Source organism: Mesoplodon densirostris, chromosome 12, assembly GCF_025265405.1.
Source record: "Mesoplodon densirostris isolate mMesDen1 chromosome 12, mMesDen1 primary haplotype, whole genome shotgun sequence".
NCBI lineage: Eukaryota > Metazoa > Chordata > Mammalia > Artiodactyla > Ziphiidae > Mesoplodon > Mesoplodon densirostris.
The window spans coordinates 9,117,951-9,129,694 of record NC_082672.1 but is presented as its reverse complement, the minus strand read 5'-3'; positions in this window follow the sequence as shown (position 1 = coordinate 9,129,694).

Genomic DNA, 11,744 nt, shown 5'->3' with positions numbered 1-11,744 from the left:
AGAGGTTTAAGACCTTGGAATGCTGACAAGAAAAAACACACTTTAAATGTCTATTTCAAAAAGGCAATAAATGGGATGGGAGGGCTTCCCTGGTGGCGCAGTGGTTGAGAGTCCGCCTGCCGATGCAGGGGACACGGGTTTGTGCCCCGGTCCGGGAGGATCCCACATGCCGCGGAGCGGCTGGGCCCCGTGAGCCATGGCCACTGAGCCTGTGCGTCCGGAGCCTGTGCTCCGCAACGGGAGAGGCCACAACAGTGAGAGGCCCGCGTACAGCAAAAAAAAAAAAAAAAAAAAAAAAAAAAGGGATGGGATAACATGCTTCATCTCATGGAACATTGAACTTTTCCTGAATGTAAAACTGCCTACACAGCTAGAGATGAAAGGTATTCCAGTGTTTACCCCTACTTGCCAAACTGCTGAGATTTGCATTTTCCCGTAATTAATGCCCCTGTTGATAGCTGGAACATAGTGAGAAACAATGAATCCAGCTCTCAGGTGAGGTGGCCCCCGAGTGCCACCATCTTCCCAAGCCAGCAGTTTGTACCTCCCACGGACGCCCTTGCCACCACTCAGAAAAATTTGAGACTTTGGGAGAAAGAAGGTGAGTGGAATTTCCCTATACTTGGAAGGGTTAAGCACTGAGTCAATCTAGAGCAAACGGCACACCCAGTTTGAGGTCCATGAGGGTGAAGTAATTTATCTGTGAGTCATATCACTGAATACACTCCATTCTACAGAACGTTGGTAAGCAACTCACTTCCAAACATCGAGTCCACTGGTTCTGTTATACACACATTTGAAAGTGAGATGAGCTGCTCATTTTGACTTAGCATCAAGTAATGAAACAAATCTGACATTAAAATGGGCTTGGGTTTTCAGCAATAGATTTAGACTCTGAAGAGAGGTGCTGTGTTGCACGATTCCATTTTCACACTGAGCATGAGAGCCAGAGACGAAGGACCATCCCAGTGCCCCTGGCTGAGGGGCAAGAGAGAGAGAGAGAGAGAGAGAGAGAGAGAGAGAGAGAGAGAGAGACACTTCTGAGAAACTTTCAGTATAGGTAAAGAAAAAGAGAACCCAGCCCAAAGGAACCCAGTTTTATTATATCATGGCTTTTTCAGAGGTTCTGACTATATAACTAACTTCTTAGCAATTGGCCGGACTTCATACTGATTTGAGTTTTAAACTAGAACCTTAAAACCCATTTACCGTAACCACAGATCCTATTAAAAGAATCCTGTATTTCTAAGTCAGGGGGCATGACTTACAAATGTGTGTGTCTATGGCTGGGGGAAAGGTGTGATGAGTTGCTGTTTTGTTGCTAGGCAATAGGTTTTATGTGACAACAATTCCCTTTCTCTAAAGAACCCAGAGTGCTCTTTTTGTTTCATGAAAGCAGGGCGTTTTCTTAGTACAAGAAGTACACATGGAGTTTATATTAATTCGTAAGATTATAGTAAACAGTGTTTATGAAAGGGAATGCTATTCTATATCTTTGTTCTTTTGTTTGCTTTTCATTGCCACCTGCGAAATCTTTTGCTTAAAGAGGCATGTTGTTTCCTTTTCTCATCTGATGACCATTGTTTGGCTTGTCTGGCTGTGGTTTGTGTGACTGTGATTCTCTCCAAGCCTCTAAACTCCTCGGGTTGAGTAGTCAATATGCCTCTGAGCTACTCAACAGAGAACATGTCTACATTTGGAAATGTTACTGGATTTGATTTTATAATTTTAAACTAGTTATAGCTAATCCTGGTGTGAACAGGTTGTGGTGCGTCTATATTTCTTCTTCTTTTACTGATTCCATCCTCATTTAGTGTATGTGTGTTGTGTGCTGTTGTATTATAGTCTCCCCAAGATAGGGCCCTGGACCTCTTGCATCCTTACAGTCTTAACAACATCTAACTTGGGATGTAGTAGATGCTTAATAAAAGCTTGTTGAATATCAGATGAATGAATGGATGCACAAAGATTAATATAGTGCTGCCTTTTCCAGTTACATGGATTTTCAATAGATTCAGGGCAGACCCTGAAAAAAGTGAAGTGGTGATTGGTATTACAGGTACTGTAAAAAGAGGCAGAAATCTAAATACACTTAAGTTAAAGACCTGTCTTTCCTCCATAAAACCATATGTTTTACATATAAATATCAATCAAAACCTCTCAGCTATAGATTCAGAACACTGATATTCTTTTAATTTTAGGAGACCATAGAATTAATTCTAAAAATGGAAATGGCTTGAGAGCCAGCCCCACATTCAATGTTCAATTTTTTTTCTTAAGGTATGAATTTCTCCTAAAGCAGAGTCAGAGCTTTGCTACCATGTTACAACATAATCTGAAAAGGTATCCCTGACAATAGGAAGTGACATATGTGCTGGCCTTTCTTTTTGACAGTATAGAAAAATCTATGGGTGAAGTTTGTCTCTTGGGTTTCAGAAGATTAAAATGCTTCCCCTACCCCATCCCTGCCACCCTCTGGGACGTTGAGTTTTGTTCCCAAAGAAGAATGGTATACTCATTAAGCCACTGTTCTAAACTCTTTACATGAATTAACCCCTTCAATCCTCACAACAATCTTATGAGGTGGATGCTATTATGGTCCATTTTATAGAGGAAGAAACTGAGGCACAGAGAGGTTTAGTAAGTTGCCTGAGGGCTCTACGTCTAGTATGCAGCAGGACTGAGTTTGGAACCCTGACAGGCTTGCCCGACTCCACTGTCCTAACCCTTCTATGACACACCTCTGAAACAGAGGAGGGGAAAGGATGGCCCAGCACACAAATCGTCACCACACCAGGCCTCTGCACCCAACTGCTGCCTTCTGCAACTGCACTCTCCTTGGCCTTGTTCTGGGCTGTTCTAAGGCCACTGGCTCACCTGCACCAAGGCTCAAGGGTCTTGCAAACCTCGTGAATGAAAGAGCCAGCCCAGAGCTCCCTTGTCCGTGAGCTGAGCCTATGCTGTGGGTGAGCGGGCCTCTCCCTGGCCTTGACTTGAGACTCAGCGCTCCAGACCTGAGCCCTGAGAGCCTGGGACTGGTCTTCGTGGAGAGCCAGGCAAGGCGCTCTGACACCACCTGCCTCAGTTGCATCCTTACAGCCCCAAGAGCATCTAACTTGGCATCTGCCAAGAGGAGGTACATTCCCTGCAAGGGCAGGCCTGGGGCTACGCCCAAGGAGATGTACTGACTCTCATTACAGAGAGAACCTTCTGGCACTCCAGCCCTGCCAAAGGCTGCCCTAACATAAACTGCCCTCTCCTCCAAGGGATGGGGGCTGGGGGCAGGCACACACCACACACACACACACACACACACACACACACACACACACAACGTGCTTTTAGGTAACAGGTTTGCCTCTCACAACTATCCTTTATCAGCAAACACGCCTGAAAGTACAGCCCATACCTGCATTCCAAAGACCACACAAATCACTCTCCTCCCTGCTAACAGGCCCTCACTCCCAGAGTGAGTCATAGCAACTGCTGAAGAGTAGTCAGCGGTGGGTCCCACCCTTCCCCCAGGAAGTGAGAAAGAGTAAATATATATATAGTTTTTCTCTCAGCACGGTGCACATATTAAATAGGTGATTTTTAAAAGTGAGAGCTGTTTAAGAGGTAGTCACAGCTCTGGAGAAGTACAGTGAGTCAGGGGACCTGGCGGTAGCCTGGTAGAAACCGCAGGATTCCTATGAACTCTTTTATGAGCAGGGCTTTGAAATTCCAGAGCCCCCAGGAGGTGGCTTCCTCTTTGATTCAGCGTAGCTGGGCTGCCAAGAATGTGGTAAGGATTGGGGCACTTGGGACACCTGAGACGTGGGGTCAGAGAGACGGCCCTGGGGGAGAATTCCAGAGGTTGGGCTGGGTTCTTTCAGCATTAAAAATAACAAAGTGTCACTTCTTCCGCAAACCTCAGCGCCCTAAAACCCCTACATAAATCAATGAATGTTCATGCACCTCCAGGACCCAAACAAAAGTCAAGGGGAGGTGGGGTCCAAAAGGCCACTGGGATCCTTGGGATAATGCTGATGTACAAGACGCCGTTCAACAGGGCTTACGATATGATCACTCTGGGGGCAAGGACCCCAACTTACCTGTTCTGTTCCAACTATCCAATTCAGACCGTCTCCGGTGATTGCAGCAAACCAACATTCCACTTAGAATCTCTCCAGAAAGACACAGGGGCCACCTAAGAAACAGCTCTACAACCATACAAGGCCATTGAGAAGTGAGGAAGACATAGATCACAGAGGGCCTAAATGCGGTGGAGTCACCTGGAGTCTTGTTGAAACATGGACTGGGATAGGGTCTCAGGTTCCACATATCGCCCTGTCGGTGCCCAGGCTGCTGGTCTGTGGATCACACTTTGAGTATTTGGGGTACTAGAGAGCTCTTGAGGGGGGTTGGTCAGTGGACCCTGGTAGAGTCAGGGAGGTTTCCTGGAGCATGAGGGATTGAGATGGGTCCCCCGTGGTGAGGTTGGATGGGAAGGAGAGTAAAAACACCCCAGATCGTCCATAAGGCAGTGGGTGACCTGGGGAGTCCTCATGGTGTATGGCAACTGCTCCCGGTTCAAGGATAGGAACAGCCTGCCAGATAGATGTCCCTGGGGGTGTGGAAGGGGTGGAGAGGCTAGGAGCTTGGAAACTGGACTCTGCCATTCAGTAGCTGGGAGACTAGGTAGGTTTGAGAAATGAGGATGGTAACACCAATCCCCGAGGACTGGAGTGAGGATGGAATGAGACGATATATAAAGTGCTCAGTGTAAAGCCTGGCACAGCACAAGCAATCTGTAGCTAGAATACTTGTTGATATTGTTGTTGCTGTTGTTTTATTATTATTAGCTGAAGCAGAAGAGTGTTAGGCCTCCTATTTATTTCTGAGCCTCGGGCCAACATATCCCAAAACAGAGGGCTCCCAATTAAAGCAGGAGCCCCCTTCTTTTCATGTGTGGCACTCGGGGTGCTGGGTAGCCCATGATGCTGGGATGGATGGGAGAATTGCATGGTCTTGACAAGAGGGTAGAAGGGCCTTGATCCCAGGGCCTAGGAAGGACTGAGACTGTCCCTGCTCCTGCACATAAACAGGGGAAAGGACTCAGGGTGCTCAGGACTAATTTATTGGTGGAAAAAGTGACTTTAAAATATTCTAAACAAGCCTGTCCTTACCTTGAAATGTCACCATACAGCAGACTCTATTTCAGCCACAGTGGACCTGGGCATGTTCGAACCCAAGGTGCAACCAGATCCAGGATCGGAATGTCCTAGTGGCAGGTTTTCTAATGCTGGTTATCTCCAGGCCCTGCTAAGCCACATACTCGAGCCCTCCAGGACAGCAAGAGCCGTGCTGAATGCAGTCACTAAGGCACTTTCAGCAGAGAGTGGGGAGTTCACTTCTCCCAAATATTTCCCTCTGAGAGATAAACCAAGAGATAAATGGAAGGTATCAGGCAATGTCAAGCTCCAGCTAGGCCAGACCTCTCTGGAAGAGCTACAGGGAATGTTGATGAAATGGGCAGAATCTAAACAGCAATGATTTATTTTCCACAGTCTCTGGCACTTTTCAATCCTTTTTTTTCTCCTCCCTTTCTCTTTAACAGGGCACAACGAACAGTTTTAAGGCCAGTTGGCTGAGCTTTGCGTTTTCCTCAGATGGGTTTGTATGTGAAACGATGAAGTTTTTACCCGGTCGTTATTAGTGCATCAGCACTACTCCAGTCCTTCATCTGTTCTTTCAAGGATTTAGCCAACATGCGAAGATGTTTCCCAGCTGTAGAGGTAAAGAGACCCAAGGCCACTTCTTGCGTCTCCTCTTTTCCCTGGCACTGGCTGGAGAGCCCTATCACCTATGGCCTGTTCTCCTTGACCCGCCCTCCTGAGGAGCCCCACCTCAGAGAGCGCCCCCTAACCTGGGAGGCTCCCACAGTGGCCTCTGGCTGACCAAAGTTGGCCAGCTGGGAGACCCTCCCACCCGTGGACCTCTGGATCCCAGGTCTCAGTCCAAGCTGACAATTCAGTCATCTCACCCTCAAATACTGGAGGGAGGAGGCCTTCCAGAGGCCCCACCCGCTCCTCGGGTCACATATGCATTTTAGCAGCTGCATGTATTGGTCCAACCTGGCAGAGAAGAAGCAGTCAGTGAATAGAATACTTGCTGATATTATGAATGGCTGAAGCTTCCGGAAACAACCGAGTAGCAAGCATACACCCGGCGCGGTGTGAGGGTGTCGGGTCCACAGAGATGGGCAAGGTGTGGCCCCTGCTGCCTCTGGCTGTTTCCGGGCCGCTGTGGACAACTGACAAAAAATGTATTATTACACTGAAGGTGACGAAGGTAGAAGTAAGACTAGCACACTCTGTGCCCAATCTATCTCTGAGAGGGGAGGTGACATTCGGGCTGTGCCACGGTCTGAATGTGTCCCCCCAAAACTCATATGTTGAAGCCCTAACCCCCAAAGATGATGGTATCAGGAGGTTGGGTCTTTGGGAGGTGCTCAGGTTGGGAGGCAAGAGCTCTCATGAATGGGACCAGTGCCCTCATAAAAGAGGCCATCCCTCACCCCGCCCACCACATAAGGACACAGCAAGAAAGCCTCAGCTTGGAACCAGGAAGAGGGCTCCCACCAGAACCTGACCATGCTGGCACTTGACCTTGGGCTTCCAGCCCTTAGAGCTGTGAGAAATAAATTTCCATCATTTATAAGCCACACAGTCTGTGGTATTTTGTTATAGCAGCCTGAGCCAACTAAGGCAGGCTGTTTCCTCGGGGCTCCAGAGGGAGAAAAGGTGAAAGGATGCGTTGGGCACTGCGAGAAGGATGTGAAGGCAAAGAGGTGGGTGTGAAAGGGTGTGGCCTCTTTTGGGAGAGCCTCCGGGTTGGCTGGAGTGGAGGAGGGAATGGGACCAAGGGGAGGGGAGGCTGGAGAGGCACAGTGGAGGTTGACGTGAAGGCCTGTGTGCATCCAAGCAGTCAAAACCTTGACCTGTGGGCAGTAAGGAGCTAAATGAGGACCACGGTGGCTCTAATGATGGGACCATGAGAATCAAAAGGAGGTGGGGACATGTCATGGAGGATCACATAAAGCCGAGGCTTAGGGGTTCCCTGCTGAGAAGGGTCTGGAGTATCTTATGCAGTACCACACATGCCCAGGTACTTGGCAGGTTTCATTATGTAGGTGACACTCCCTACGTGGTAAAGGTGAGAAAAATACTGCAGTAAATGGTTACTCTACTTAACAGCCTTGTGACATTCTCCAGAATGACTATACAAATTACACTGTAAAGTCCACAGTCGTTCTCTGTGGCCTTATTATATGACCGCTGTGCACGAAGCATGACCCCCCTGGTGAACAAACCCATGAGAACTCTGGCATTCCACTGAACAAGTCTCCTTCACATGTGGGTATGGTCATTCTGTTGATACCAAGAAGGTGTCTAAGGCGACAGCCCAATTCAAAGCTTAGGTTTATCTAGAGACAAAAGTCTTAGACATTCAGTCAGGTGACCTCTTGACTCTCATGAGTAGGGTGGTCTGTCTGATTTGTGTGGATTGATGGAGAAAGTAGAGCTTGAGTTTCAGGCACCTCACTTGCCTGGCCCCCTGCAAAGGTCCTGTGCCAATTTTTTAATTCATAATTTTGTATTATTTATCTGGGGATGGGGCATAAATAAAACTTGGACCTGCCCCTGGGTGTATTTCCAATCTGAAGACAACATTAATCTTGAGCAGTAGGCAATTAGAGCCTTGGCAAGATTTAAGTAAGCATTTTATGATTCAAGATGGCTCCTAACTGTAAGCACGTTTCAATGGAAAGAATGAGGGGTTGTGTTCACTGTGCTGCAGATTCTGACTCAATAGACACCTGATCTCAATAAGTAAATTTGGGGGCTTCCCTGGTGGTGCAGTGGTTGGGAGTCCGCCTGCTAATGCAGGGGGACAGGGGTTCGAGCCCTGGTCCAGGAAGATCCCACACGCTGCGGAGCAACTAAGCCCGTGCGCCACAACTACTGAAGCCTGCGCTCCACAGCAAGAGAAGCCACCGCAATGAGAAGCCTGCGCACCGCGACGAAGAGTAGCCCCCGCTCACCTCAACTAGAGGAAGCCTGCGCGCAGCAACAAAGACCCAACGCAGCCAAAAATAAATAAATAAATAAATAAATAAATAAATAGTAAATTTGTGCTGCCAGGCCCAACTTTTCAGAATCCTTTTTTTTTAAAGTGGGGCACAATTGGCTCAGCAAGGGCGACTAGACAGACTGCTTCACACTTAGAGGGTGCCTACTAAATGTTTAATGAACGAATGGTAGTAATTGAATGAGTAGTAGTGAGAGTAGCCCCTGCTCACCACAACTAGAGAAAGCCTGCGTGCAGCCACAAAGACCCAACACAGCCAAAAATAAATAAATAAGGTAAATAAATTTTTTTTTTAATTTCAAAAATACAAAAATGTTGCAAGAATAATTCAAAGATCTTGTTAGTTCTTGAACAATTTGAGAGTAAGTTGCAGGCATGATTTCCTCTTACCCCTAACTTTACTGCAGATGGCCTACAAATAAGGACAGTCTTCTACATAACCACAACGTCGCCATCAAGACCAGGAAATCAATGCTGGAACATTAGAACTACTACCAACTCCATTCAAGCTTCACCATTTGTCCAAATGGCATCCCTTAGAGACAAATGATACAATCCAGGATTAGGCACTTCATTTAGATGTCAAATTTCTTTAATCTCCTTCAGTCTGGAATGGTTGATATGTCTTTCCTTGTCTCTCAAAACACGGACATTGTGAAGGTTATAGGTCAGTTAATTTGTAGTTAATTTGTAGAATGTTCCTCGATTTGTGTGTGTCTGATATGTCCTCATAATTAGATTCAGATTAGGCATTTTTGGTAGGCATTTCACAGAAGTGCTTTATGTTCTTACTGCATCTTATCAGGTGACACATAATTTTCTTTGTCCCGTTATCAACGACATTAATTTTTTTTGACAGCTCCTGCCTCAGGTTTATTTGTACAAGTAGCACAGGAGGACGCCAGCCTCATGCAGGCAGCAGCCCAGGAAGACACCAGTCCTTCTTTCCTCACATGGCACATGGAGACCTTTATGGTGCACACACCTTTAGGAGGCCTGAGCTAGAGCCAGAACTGGAGCTGGAGTCTATCTTGAGTCTTGTCCTTGGTCTTTGGCCAGCAGACCTTGAGACCCTTGGGGCTGCAGGCACCAGCATGCTTCTGAAAGTTACACTTCTACTGGCAAGTGAGTTGTTATGTAGCCAGTTCTAGAATGTATGCCACTGGCTCTTCCTTGGAAACTTCCAGTTTTTGGAGAATGCCTAGGAAATGGCTAGACATCAGGCTTTTTCAAAGTCTGCCCATCTTGACAGCCTATCCCTAGTGGTGTGAAACAGCTCCTTCCTAAAAGGCTTTTCATGCACCTGGTGAAGCTGCCCTAGCTAGCTATCTAGCTAGCTAGCTAGCTATCTAGCTAGCTATCTCCCTTTAGTCAAGACTCCCATAGCAATCACCACAGTGTTTCAGCCAGTGATCTCTGTCATCTGAAGTGAGCTTTGAAGAAGAGCTTGTGACCAAGGACCATGTGAAGGTATCTGATGATTGCTGATATTAGCCAGAGAACGGTTTATCTTGCATTCCAGGCAAGTTTAGGATTCCTGCTGTAAAATGCTACCATCATGAACCATCCTGCCCAGATCCACCTGGTATAATTCCCTAGTTTTACTGTCAAGGGAATAATCAAGATTCCCCAGTGCAAGACACAGTGAATGGTGAGGAACATTTCTGTATTTCATCCTGACGAAATGTGAGTTACACAATCCTTGAATACAGCCATTACAGAGTCAGTATCCAGCACCTTTCCTAGCTCCGATGTACCTCTGAACGGATCCTCAGGTGTTCATTCCACCGTGTGCATTTCTTGTGCTCCACTGATTCTTTTGGCAGGAACACTCAGCCTCCATCTGATCGATTGTGCTTGTGTTAAAATGTGTCCCTTTAGTGACTGTGGCATTCTGTAATGCAAAATGGCTAAGACCTTGAACGAGCCATTACTATAAACTCCCAAGTAAAGCAAAGAGGCTTATCATGTGTTTCACAGTAAAGTGAGCAATGTCAGTAAAAATCCTTAAACTTGCAGTTTTTAGACAAAAGTCCAAGTCTAAGCATCTTATAATACTGTGTGTATTAAATGTGACAATTATCCCCCAGGCTGCTGGAACCATTTGTTTACTATGAGAGAACAAGGACTGATGTCTGGCAAAATAATTTCCCTAAAAACCCACAAGTTCAGCTGAAGTTCTAATCCTGGGTAAAGCAGAGATAGTAAAATACCTTACCATGGAATGTATTAGCGGCAATACCACCACCCAGGAGAACCGTAAACCAGATCCAAATCTTCCATTTTTCTTCCTTTGGTAGAGCACGGAAAGTCAGTCTGCAGACTTCAGGAAGCAGCTTTTCTGACATCCTCTTAATTCCTTTGGACTCCGCACAACCTGCAGTTTGGTGATCAAATGCTTTAGTGTGGATCTCAGGCTGTCGTGTTCTGACTGTCTTCATATCCCAATACTCCCACAGCCTGAGCCCTTGAGCTTGGTGTTGCCTACAGTCCCTGTAGCTTTCTCCAATTCTATGCCCTTGCACACGTATTTAAATTCTTCTATGGTAGAAATTAGTTCTCAGCTGCGTTATTTGCTTGTTCATCTCTCACCTCCTCTAGACTGCAAGCCAGTTATAGCAGTTACCACGACTCCATATTTATTTGTATGCTTGGGACATAAGAAGAGACCCAGAATTATTTGTTGAATGAATGAATGAATGCATGCATGCATGCTTCAGAAGGGCCATTTAAAATGTAGATTCTCGTTGGGTGAGATTCCAGGGTGGAGGCTATGTTCACTTGCTTTGCAATAGTAGAGGGCACTTCCATTACCTGCTACTGTTTGGTTTCTCAGTTTTGTCAACAGAAGATGTTTTATTGGGGCAACAGTAAAGAGTTAGGGGACAGGCAGGTTTACAAAAGGAGCCCTTTATTGGAGCAAAAAAGTAATCTGAGCCAATCACACCCTAAATTACTCTTGCTAGCAATGAAAGGAGTTAAAAGGATGAATCAAAACCATTATACTAAGCAACACTGGCATTCGGCATCTATTACACTACATGCTACATACTACAATTCATATTATTACATTTTGTAGTTAATAACTTACTTTCAATAGCTGATCTTGTATATTATGGTATATATTAATTTCTCATATCCTATATAATTGTAAGTTAATTTCTCACCCCTAAGACACAAATTCTATTAAAGACTTCTAAGTCTCAAAGTATAGGTTAAAGTGGCCGAAAAAAGTGGATTTGGCTCATTTCTGTTCAGCTGAATTGGCTGCTCATTTGACTGAATCAAATAATCCAAACAGGTATTTGTGTATCAAGTATGTGTTGCCTAATACACACACTTTTGAATTAGGAAAAAGTAGCTCCACTTAAATTCAAACCATTTAGTTAAACGTAATGCTTTGCAAGTTTCTGGAGGCTCAGTTTACTTAAAACATATTTGGATGTGTAATGGTTCGTGAAGTTTGCATTTCTGTAGTAATAGCCACTGCCATCTCACTGTGCAACACGCACGAACGCAGCATATTTTACAATTTTATATTTGAAAAGAAGACCTAAAAGCGTCTCTTTGCCTGATTAGCAGTGATGAAAACGATCTGTTAATTGATTATG